The following is a 12,785-nucleotide window of genomic DNA, read 5'->3' on the forward strand; positions in this document are numbered from 1 at the left end:
ATAAGGAATTACAATAATCCAGCCTGGAAGTAACAAAAGCATGGACTAGTTTTTCTGTGTCTTTTTGAAACAGGATGTGCCTGATTTTTGCAATGTTGCATAGGTGAAAAAAGGCAGTCCTTGAAGTTTGTTTTATGTGGGAGTTAAAGGACATATCCTGATCAAACATAACTCCAGGATTCCTAAAATTAGACATGTTCTCACACTTGGAAGTAGTAAATGCTTATGAGTTCAAAGCAGATCAAACAAAGTGTGATGTTGTCTTCTCACACTGTTTCATTTTAACTGTTGTTGTAGACTTGAAAAGGTAAAACTAGGGACACCCTCGTAGCTTAGGAGTTTGAGGTACTCACCATGAACTGCAGAATCCCCGGTTTGGGTCGGGCTGGTGACTTCAGTAGTATCATGTCATTCCCCATTTCTCTCTTTCCTCTGATTTCCTGTCATCTGACCCTAGGTTGGGTACCACCATAGAAGTCAACACTAAATTTGTTACTGGTCACATTTGAGAAATAAAGTCACAAGGGGAGTCTAACAAATCTAAAATCTACTCATAAACAAAACAAGTCATAAACAGATCTGTCTTCAGTCTAAAATATCATTTAACTGTTTGCATTGCCTTGTGAAGGAGTATCTCTATTTCCTCCTCTGGTTCACTCCCTTTGTGTACATGCAGTATTTTATGCCAGTGCCTTGTGGTCAGCTCTTTCAGTATACATACTGTAGTTTCAAGGGCTCAGCTGGTTGAGCTTTGTAGAGGATTCCTGACAAACAAACAAACAAACAAACAACTCCTTAATCCTGTCATTTTCAAAGCTGTCTTTGTTGCTGTTTGCCTTTGTTTTTGTTGTTGTCATTCTCTTGAGTTTTTGTCACTGCTATTTCCACTTTACCCAGGTCAAAATTCCATTTCTTATCTCCATGAACTTCAGCTGGTGTGGACAGTAAATTAGCCAACAATATTAAACAGTGTGATTTGTATGCAGTGATGTGTTGTAATTGTGTCTCTATTTTGAGGAAGCTCATTATTAGCACTGACAGCTTAATGATGGGGTTTGTATTGAAAGGTTTTAAATTCTTTAAATTCTTTTCTTTCCTCCTCCTCTCCCTTTTCTCGCCTCATCTCCTCCTCTGTCTTCACAACAAATCTGTTGTTCTCCTGCAATTTATTAATTGGCTTCCTGAAGCAGCAGTAACAGTTTTTTCCTCCCAGTGTCTCCAGGATCTCTTCTTTTAAAGAACATGCATGCCCTTCTTTATCTCTGATTATGCACCCAGAAGTCAAGCATATCGTGCTGTTAGAGCAAACAGGCTACCGCAAATGCAAATGTCTTGTTTGGAGGGAAAAAACCCAATCTGTTTTTTCTTGTTTTTTTTGTGTGTGTATATTTTAAACAGCTCACGCAGTTGTATATGAGAGAGTTGTATATTGTTCTGAGTGATACATTCAAATGTATACGTTTTTCTCTGGATCTAGTTTATTTATTCCTTTCAAGCAGAAGTATTGTTGCGTAAGAGGTCAAAGAGGAGAATGTGCAAGGTTTTTTTAATATCTTCAATCTACCTCTAAACACACAGTTTGCACAACTTAGCTGTACTTAGATGTGTGACTTCACAAAAATCTATCTTTATCAACTTTTAAATCCAGGGATTGTTAAATGGAAGTATATTTTTTTTACAACCTTTTCAAACTCAAATTGTTGTAGTTTTTCTTAGTCTGGTTCCAAGCCACTGAATCACCAGCCACATCTCTGATTTATTCAGAATTTCAAAAATGTCTGGGATCGTGCTCACAGACAAATATTTCTATTGGATAGACAAATTAATTGGAGGTTAGTGGGCAGGATTAAGATGATGTACATGCCATCCTCCTACAAAGCTAACTAGCTACACCATACATGAAAAATAGTCAGCAAGTATGGATGAGAACACAGCTATTCAAGTTGTTGTAAGTCATCTTACACAAATAACTCAAAAATAGATATTTCTTTGAATATCAAGTTAAATCATGCTAGCAACAGCTAGTGCAGTGTAATTGAAAAAGACATTGTTATAATGACTCAAAGTAGGAGCCAAAAATGCAAAACACAAACTTGGAGACAATAGCAGTTTTAAAGAGGATTTATTTCAACTAATTGGGTTTTGAGCAATGGTTTGTTTTCACCTGAGTCTATTAGTACAGGAGTAGCTGGCTGAGAGGCAAGGCAGGCAGAGCAGACAAGGTGAGTCGATCTGGAGAGCAGATAATGATACAATGATCCAGAATGGAGAGCAGGAGGGCAGCACAGAGCTTGCAACAGAGCCAGACTGGAGAGGAAGTGATGATCCAAACGGGAGACGGAGCTGGTCATGGCGGACTGGTGTGGTGAATGTGGAGCACAGGGAAACCCAGGGTTAGAAACATTCAAACTAATATGAAGAACAGTAGACTACAGCTTGGCCTTGATGTGACGTTAGACTGACAGTCTGACACTATTTGCCTGCTCTCAGACAAAAATTGTTCTGTAACCCCCTGAATGCAATTTTAAGTTGTTGACTTTTATGTCAAAGTTTCTAAGGATTTTCAACACATGATCTATAAAATATCTGTAAATGAATGGATAGTGTCAGTGTTCCAGAAATATAAGAACCACTGTCAAAATATATTGATGATTATTCATGCAACATGAAAAAAGTTAATATTTATTGATTTTGTAACTCCTATTATTACTCTGTGTCTTAATTCGATTTGGGACTACAGTTCCCATAATTACAGGGGCCTTTGGGAGATGTAAACAGGTATAATGTTGCCATGGTTTAGTGAATGATGCTGCGTTCTCGTAATTTTGGCAGAGTGCTTGCAATGTACACAAGGGAGTGTTCACAACTTATTCCAAGGTGGTTAGCCATATGCTAACCTTGTAGACACACCAGATAAACAGCCTAAATTAGATACTTTTTTTGTTACGTATTTTTAGCAGTTCATTACATTGCAGAACATTTCCAGACCTAAGTTTGAATGCCAAAATTATACTGTAAATACAGATTTGACTCGTACAGGTGTGATCCATTAAACACATTATTCAGGGGAGGAAAGGGAAGGAGAGGAAAATAGGAAAATAGAGATCACCATCTGCTCTCTGCTTACATTAATCATGTGTGTACTTTTTACACAAGGCTGCAGATCAACATCCCTCTCTGTCTCTGTCATATTCACACTCTCTTTTTCAGTCAGTATGTGTGTCATTATACCCTAAAAAATAGCAGTACAAAACTTGCAAAAGCTTGTTTCCCTTTACTTCAGGGATGTGCAGATGGGCTCACTATTTGCCCCATTTGGGAGCAGTACAACATTTTTAAAATGACTATTGTGCGAGCATGCTAGTGGCAACCCAATCAAATACATAGCAAACAACTGAAAAAGCATTTTTTATGAGTCCCCATTCACTGTGATATAAAAAGAAGTTGTCGTGTGATTTGAAGGGGCTCAGAGTACGTACAAAGAGCAAATTAATTGCCTGTTTTTTCCCTTTGCCTCTTTCAGAGGCAGATAATATTGCAGAGCTTGCAGAGCAAATGAGATTCTGTCCACAAAAACAAATTCTTTCAAATCCTCAGGTGTGAGTTGATGTGTTTGTGTTACAAGTACCTTGCTGGGATAGGTTCCTGCGAGGTATAATTGAGTGTTTTTACCACACACAGTGTTTTCTAAATCGGCCTATTGTCCCATTTAAGGTCTTGATCAGTTTATGCTGTTTATGCGCATCTTTATATCCCACGCATAAATCGATGGGGCTAAATAAATAAGATTTCTTATTTTACTCTGTAATTTAATGCGACGAATAAAAACAAACATTGATGGCCAGTGCCTACAAACACTGGGTATCCATGCTTTCACTCTGTCGAAATAAGAGCTGATTGCCCACAGGATATGAATATATTCACCAATTATGTCACTTATAGCCTACTCAGTGAAGGCACACATTTAGTGTTGCCAAAGATCCAAGATATCCAATAATGCTGATTAAACAGCAAAAGTCCTTTTCTCTGAGCTTCAATTTGAAAATGTGGTGAAACTACAAACTCTTGTGTACTGGGTTTTGAATGAACTGTCACTGTGTTGTTGACTAATGTTTTTTGTTTTTTTTTGTTTGGGGCATAGAGCTTTTGTATTTTGCACTTTGCATGACTGATCGGAAATTTGGACATGTTTGTCTGTGGCATGAGCGGTTTCAGAAATGTTGGTAGCTGCAGGAAATATGAGTTGAATTCATCCCTCACACAATCAAACACCGGAGTTACCGGACATAGACAATTGCAGGTTCCACATAAAGATGTATAATAATAATAAAACTAATAAAAAAACTAATACTTATGATAATAGGGCTAGTAATAAGACTATTAATAATAACAATCAGACTAAATATAATAATAATGATGATAATAATAATTGAAGCAGTGCGTGTTGAGCAGGATCATGGGGACACTAGGTGGTTTGCAATTACAAACCCAGACTCTGTAGCTCCATAGGCAGAAATACCTGCAAAAAAGTGACAGGAAGAGAAAGGAGAGAGGAGAAAGCACAAAACTACGAGGAGGGAGAAGAAGCCAAGTTAGTAGCATGGGATTTTAGTGCATACAGATGGAGAGGGAGGAAGAGGAGCAAGGAGCTCAGTGCATCATGGGAAGTCCCCTGGGAGTCATAGATGAACAGTAAGTAATAATTACCAGATTCCTTCACCGTATGGTCCACCAACTGCCATTTAGTCCATGCAAAATCATGAGCAACTCCAGTTGGGGGAGGGATAGAACGTATGAGGCTACAAAGAGTATCATCTCTTTTTGCATTCACTTGCACTCGGATAACCGGCCCCAACTTTTCATTTATATATTTTTGGATTAGACTGTCCACAACTGGGGTGGCAGCTGGGTTGGCAAGGCATTTTTTAGGGGGTGACAGCTGCCACCCCATGGTCCACCCCTGCCTCTGGCACAAAAATGCATCCTGTACCTAAACTGTGGGAGGCTTTGATTTTCATGGATTTTCTTCAGTTTAAACTTTAAAATAGGTGGCAGCCAAGTTTTACATCAATGAAACAAGCTCCAAATTTTTACATGAGGATTTTCAGCTCTGGCACGAGCTGTTATTTGCACACGGATTCAAACAGCAGGACTGCAGAACTTGGGTTTACAGTATTTTGGTTGCAGATCTAACTACAAATTAACAAATAACAGATTTAACCAAAAACTTTCTTTATTCTCTGATGTGTTTTTACCTATCTTCATATTACAAGCATTACACATTACATCAGTGTTTGAAAAATCTGTTCTTAAAGCTGCAATCTATCATTTTCACCACACTGACAATATAGCAATGATGATGGAGCATCTACTGAACTAACCAGACAAGGTCAACATGAATAAAATGAAAACTTTATTCAAAGCGAAACTTGTGAACTAGTTTACTTGAGTCTGCTTTTACAGTGGCATGACAAACTCTTTCATTGTAACATACTATATATCCAACACACCCTTTGCATTATAATGGTGTACTTAAGCTGTCATTGCTCTGCTCGCACTTCTGCATGCCGGCTGCCAGACCGCTCAGCTGAAAACTACAGTTTGCTGGCACTTGTTGTGACTGTACTCCTTAAAAATACATAGAAAGTACCCTAGACACAAACAAAAATGACGTCTTATGTGACAATGGTAACAACAGTCTTTTGGAATGATATTGAGAAACCATATCATTGGTTTGGACAATGCTGCGCAAACGTTTTAGGCACTAAAAGTAAATTGAGGATGATTTCAAAAATGAACATTTTTTATTTATTAATTAACTTCATACAAAGTGCAGTATACAGAAAAAAATGAAGTAAAATCAATCTCTGGTTTGACCACCCCTCACGTTTAATTTTCCTTGGTACACTTGTTTGTGTGGGGTCATTGTCATGCTGCAGAATGAAATTGGGACAGTCTTACGCCTTCCTGAGTATTGCATGATGGATGTGAAAATTTGGTTTCAATCTAATACAAAAGTAGTTAAAACTATTATAGACATTTCTCCCATCTCCACACAGGATCTCTAGAGCTCAGCCACAGTGACCATAGGGCTCTTAGTCACCCCTCTTACCAAAGCCCTTCTCCACCTGTTGCTCAGTTCGGCCTGGAAGCCAGTTCTAGGAAGAGTCCTGGTTGTACCATACTTCTTCCTTTTCAGTGCAGCAGACATTTTTTGTAGCCTTCCCCAGATCTGTGCCTTGACACAATCCTGTTTCTGATCTCTGCAGGCAGTTCCTTCAACCTCATGGCTCGGTTTTTGCTCTGATATTCATTGCCAGCTGTGAGACCTTATATAGACAGGTGTGTGCCTTCCAAATCATGTTAAATAAATTTAATTTACCTCAGGTGGACTCCAATCAAGGTGTAGAAACATCTCAAAGATGATCAAGGGAAATGGGAGGCACCTGAACTAAATTTATAGTGTCATAGCAAAGGTTCTGAATACTTATGTCAATATGATATTTAAGTTTTTCCTTTTTAAAAAATTTGCAAATATTTCTAAGTGTCTTTTTTTGCTTTGTCATTATAGGTTATTGAGTGTAAAGTGATGAGAGAAAAAATAAATCATTCTGATTTTAGCACAAGGCTGTAAAATAACAAACTGTGAAAAAGTGACAGGATCTAAATACTTTTCAAATGCACTGTATTTAGGAACAAGATGTTTGCACTATGATTCTGGTCTGGAATATTCATGGTCTGAGTCTTGACTGAACCAAATCTCAGCTCTGACCATGGTGGTCTTGACTGCAGACCTGTCAAAGTCTGTGCTTTGGGTTGAGAGTTAGTCAGCAGCATCCAGCCTGCAAGCTAACAGCATGTCAATTATGCATAAATTGACTGTAGGACAAGGTAGGACAATTTGTCACCCTTCCTAATCCATTAGGTTTTTTTAGGGTCCAGGCCTGCCCTCAGGTGTCCGGAGGGAGGATATGTGTGCGTGCGTGTGTGTGTGTTGACAGGGAGCTGTGCTGGTGTCTGAGCTAATGAGAGAGTGTATCTCTGCAAGCTGATATGACAGGAGTTTAGGATCGCGTAGTTTACTGATGATGAACAGGATGAATACCTTCTGTCACATCCCCTTTATTCTCTTGTTCTCCTTATCACTCTCTCTGCTTCTCATCCTCCTCATCACGCTCTCATGCACCGCTCCACTCCCTGTCGGTACTTTTATTTCTTCATTCTCCTATGGTAACTCATCATTACTTTTTCCTTTTAGTCTTTTGTCCTTTCTCTCTTGCAGAAAATGCATGTTGCATCCTTTTTGCAAGGATTTGTTAAAAAAATTGAGAATTTCGTTCCAAAATTTTCACCTCACTCTCTCTTTTTCTGAACTATTCTCTCCCTTATTGTATTATAAACGTACACATTATGTGTATGTTTATGTATGTTTATACTATCACAGCTGAGCAGACATTGACGGGCAGCCAAGTCCCTATCCCCAACAAGGATATCACAGGACAAATTGACACTGTTTACTGTCAGAATCCAGTCCTAGAAGCTGCCAAACTGAACAGTGAGCAGCACCTGTGTGTGTTGACCTCTGACCTTCAGGCACTACCCAGCTGGTCTGTCAGGTTAGAGTCAGAGGGAAAAAACACTTGGACATAACTGCAAGTGGTTTGTGAGCTGTAGACAGTTAAATATTGTAAGTCATAAAAAATAGATCAATTTATACTGAGCTGTGAAAAAAGTGAGCCCACTGGCACGTTTATAATAGTTAATTTTTTTGCCATTCTTACCCTTTTATTCTGGAAAATCTTTAAGAAAATTAAATGAGCACCACCCTTAGGGAAAAGTGTCCACTTGTAGACAAGAAATACCAAAATTTAACAGGCGAATAATTAATGTAACACATTCAAGCTCCCCTGAGAACGACCTCTGCATGAACTTTCCATATTTGACACACTTCATGAGCTTTCCCATAGCACTACTCTTAGGAAAAAAATGTCAACTTTGCAAAACATATAGCTTGAATGTATTTTTGTTGTTCAAGTTCAAGTTTATATGTAGAGCACAATAATGACTGTAAAGGCATAGTTTAACATTCTGGGGAAAATGCTTTTGTTTTCTTCTCAAAAGTGAGATGACCAGATTGATACCAGTATCATGTCTGTGCATTAAGAATGGCGCTGGATTCAGAATGTTTTTAGCCTAGCTTTGCATAAAGTCTGTAAGAAAATTATACGTTTCGCTCTGTTCAAACTTAAAAGCCTATCGGCACCAGTAAAGCTAACTAATTAAAACTTCTCATTTGTTTAATCCATATACAAAAGGAACTGTGCACTGGAGATGTTTTTTGTGGTACTTTTCCAAGATTCTTGCAAAGAATGCTCAAAACCATATTTTCTGAAACATAGCTACAGACTCACACATCAACAGGAAAACAAAGTAAGCTGAAATACCTTGTATTTTTTCTGCAAGCAGCAATGATCAAATATATATAATATATAATTATATATAATTATATAAACCCTGATGTGTTAGCAAAGATGCCAATTTACAAATTAAGCAGACACAGCACAACATTAGTATTTGAGGTGTATGGTTAAATATGCAGAGATAAATTTATATGTTTTCATAGAGGCCCTAGGTCGGAGGGACCTCAGAGGATGCCTCCCAGTCTGAAAAGGGAGTTATTGCTTTGATTGAAACCATACGTTAGTGACATTTCTTAGGAAAACAACTGCCTTATTTAAGAGTCGGTGGTCAAGGCTGATTTTCAGAGTGGTCCATTGGCTTCACACCCTCTCACAAGCAGACCTGCAGGTGCTTGATTTGACACTGTACTTCTTTGTAATTAACCTTTATATGCAATCAAGACGGTGTCAGCGGAGTCTCCTTCATCCTCTTCACATCATCATCACCACCTAATAAAATACATATTCTTTTGGAGTTGTGTTTCTTGTGCAGTCCTGTGTTCACTCTACTTTTAGCTCTGTTTTAGGTTCCAGCAACTCCTGAGACAAATATCAGGATCTTTAACTGATAAAAGTTCCACTATGTCCACCGCCTAGTCACTATCTTTGCTGCTTTGAGTTGGAAACGTAATGACACCTAGTTGCTACATCTGGAAATAAGGGCCATGAGAGTGGAGTTTGAGTGCTGGGAAAACTAAATGACCAACAAGCTGAAAGATATACATATATATATATATATATATATATATATATATATATATATATATATATATATATATATTATATTACATTAAATTACACACACACTCCCACAATTTCACCAGTGTTCCACTTGATTCCCCCTGAATTGTCCTATAGAGGTACACTATGCCCTCGAGCTGTTGTAGAAAGGGTAGCTGAGGTAAAGTAAAGTAATAATGAAATATGTCGGACAAAGTGCAGGTCATGACACAACAGACTCCCACTACTAGTCACTGAGAAACCTTTGAAACTACACAGTCTCATTCATCCTCCTTTGCTAAATTGTACAATGCATTAACTAAATGCATCAGTGGATTGAAATAGCTTTTTTTCGAGCAGCAATCCTTTTTCTGTCAGATTTCAGCTCGAAAGGGGAACCTAAATGAGGCAACTTAAAACTCCTCAAAAGTTTCGGTGCATTACAATGCATTTGCAGCTAAGGAAAGTGTAACGCAGAATCAATCATTAACACTGCCTTTAAGGTGCTTATTGTGAGGCTAAGAGGGGACTTGGAGGGAGGTGGGATTTCACCCTCGAGAGCATTAAGCATTTTATTGACAAAGGGGGAAACACTGCTCTTCAAACTAAAAAGAAACAATTCAGCTCAGGAAGGAGACGATGCACTTCACAGACCTCCAACAAGTGTGTTTGGAGGGCAGAGGAAAGATATTTGATATGGGGCGATACATTAGTGTTCTCCGGGAAGCTTGAATTTTGGGTTTTGAGTGGCTGACAAAGTCTTGACTGTCATTTGATTGTTGAAATATCTGTAAGGGTGTAATATCACTTGAGTTGTAACAGACACTTTTGTACAGTTCAGTTCAAATATTTGTAATCAGTGACCACGTAGTTGACTCTGTTTCCTAAGCTAAACAATCACATCACTGTGGTGTACATCAGTAAGTGAATGCATCATAGTTCATAAAGCCACATATGAGCGCTGATTTTGACTGTCGTTGGTTCAGTAGTAAGTTTGTTTGTTTGTTGTTTGCTGGTTCAACGTGTTATGTTCAGGAGAAAACTAGACTTATACAACACTGTTTATAAGATTATTAGCTCAGCAGCCAAGTATTTGCAACAGAGTTATCACATCATGATTGTTTCTGTGGCTTTTGCTGTCCTTTAAAGAGCATTTTAATAAGGAAATAACGTACTGATGAATCACGTCTAAATTGACAACAGTGCTCTCAGTATGGATAGGCCCAATGCTAAAAACTACTGATGTGGCCAGTATCATGATTCAGTATACTTAATTATTTTGGAAAAGTAGATACTGAAATGCTGAAGTCAACCTGAAATTAAATTGCATTTTTTCACCACTACAGTATACATACATATCTGCTCTCTCTGAGAAAAAATCAGAAACCAAAAGGGAGAAGAATAACATTCTAGTATGATCTACATAGACCGACACCTTATTTCAATGCAGTCAGTCATCACACTAAACAGACAAAAGCCTACTACATAACACAAGAACCATGGACTCTAGATACCCCATTAGTTTTCCAAATAAAGTCTCCTTCTTATCCAACTTAAAAACATGAATATGTCATAACACATCTTAGCTTTAGAATGAGCAACCAAACAAACATTCACTAAAAAAAAATTCAGTTTGCAGGCTAGATAGCTAATTAGCTGCTCAGCTGCAGCACATTAAACAGCATGGAAACATACCTGCAATTGTCACTTTAGTGTGGTCAGATACTGGTGTGGTCCCTTACACATCAAAATCACTGGTAACAACAACTTGTCTGCCCATAACCTGTAGCTACAGTGTAAATTTATAGCTGTACCACAACAGCGGGGGCCATCCCTATAAACACGAATCTCTGTGAGTGAATGAGTGAGTGCATGACAAAGTTATACCACTGGTCAGCCAAATACCGAGTGACTGATTGTTGTAGTTAAACCACTGGTCATCTGGCCATTTGTTGGTGTTTGCCCGTTAGCCGTCACTCTTTCAAAATGAATTTGCGCGAACAGTTTCTATTGCATCATCAGGGAGGCGTTTACAGGCAGTTTAGCCAACTAAGAGCCTTTGTTACTACATTTACAGACTTTTCACAGCCCTTTAAGGGCTTTTCTTCACTAAAGCACCTAGCGACAAATCCCTCTGCAGGCACACCTCTCGATGCGTCTCATTCAATTGACTGCACAGCAGCTGCATACAGATGAATGAGCTTCTAACTTTCTCTCTGAGCAATCATTTTTTAAAGTAAATATAGCCAAAATCACAACACAGCTGTTCTCTTCAACTTATGAGTATGGTTATTTTTTCAGACAATGTCATATAAAATTGTTATAAAATCTGGATTTTAGCAGTGTAAGCAGCATGGAAGTGACTGCTGGTTAACATGTTGTCTTAATGGGCCACATTTCTAATATTTCCCCAAAGACCTTTTTCTTCCTCTTAATAAGACAAAACTATTAACAGTACATTTTAAAAACACATTGACATTATCGTAGACTGCAAAAAGGGATGACTCAATTTGATTTCAGTTTCACTTTAAAGATTTGTTCATACATGTAGTGAACGCTTCTATCTTCAATAATGTAAAACAAATGCCTCACTGCAGGTCCAGGAGCTAAAAAAACATGGAGCAAGGTAAAAGAGACATAAATCAAAACATAGAAGACAGGACCTAATAAAACAGTGTATAATAAAAACAGGTAAGAATAGATAACAAACAGATTCACTGTAGAAAAGCCTTCCTGTAAAAGTAAGTATTGAGGATTGTTTTAAAACAGGGTACTGAGTTTGCTTACCTAAGTAACTAATGGCAGGGAGTTCCATAGTACCGGGGCTCTCCGAGAAAATGCACAGTTTCCTTTAGTAACGAGAGTCCTACCTGTGGAAGGCAGGCAGCAGCTAGGCTCAGCAAGTACAAGCAAATCTGTGACGTACGTAGAAGCAAGCCCTATTATGGCTTTAAAGGTAATCAGTCAAATTTTAAAATCACTTCTATACCTGGTAGCCAGTGTAGTGTTGCAAGTATGGCCATGATATGGTCTTGTCTCTTAAAATTTGTTAAAAGTCTGAAAGCTGAGATCTGAATGAGCTAGAGATGAGAGATGGCTTTTTGGCTGAGCCCCGAGTACAGAGAGTTACAATAATCCAGATGTGATGAAATAAAAGCATGGAGGACTTCTTCAAGGGTGGCTTTAGATAAAAAATGTTTAACTTTTGCAATATTCCTAAACTGGAATGAATCACATGAAATATACACATTTCAGACAACCACAAGTTTGCTCTCTATTGTTTGATTTTTTTTTGTCCAAACTGGCTTCAAGTATGTTTTTGCGTTTCACTGTTTTCAACCATGCATGGGAAGCAACTCGGTGCTGCACACATAGCACAGAACTGTCAGCTATAGAGAATTGTTACCTCGGGCGCGTTAGTGGATTTGTGTTGACCTCTGCATAAGTAGATCAGTGTGCCTGTCAGAATGAGTTAATTGTAATGACAATGAAAATCCCTGTTATTTCACATTTGTGTTCCATACTGTTCCCCCGTGGTGCCGAAATTACATTTACATTTTACTCATTTGGCAGATGCATTTATTCAAAGTGACTTATGAGTGAGGC

At 38.2% G+C, this 12,785-nt stretch overlaps 1 pseudogene; it reads left to right on the top strand.

Moving 5' to 3' along the window:
- Positions 1-2,254: 2,254 nt before the first annotated feature.
- The window catches only part of LOC120792817, a 124,617-nt pseudogene continuing 114,086 nt past the window's right edge, over positions 2,255-12,785 (top strand).

Source organism: Xiphias gladius, chromosome 8 (genome assembly GCF_016859285.1).
Source record: "Xiphias gladius isolate SHS-SW01 ecotype Sanya breed wild chromosome 8, ASM1685928v1, whole genome shotgun sequence".
NCBI lineage: Eukaryota > Metazoa > Chordata > Actinopteri > Istiophoriformes > Xiphiidae > Xiphias > Xiphias gladius.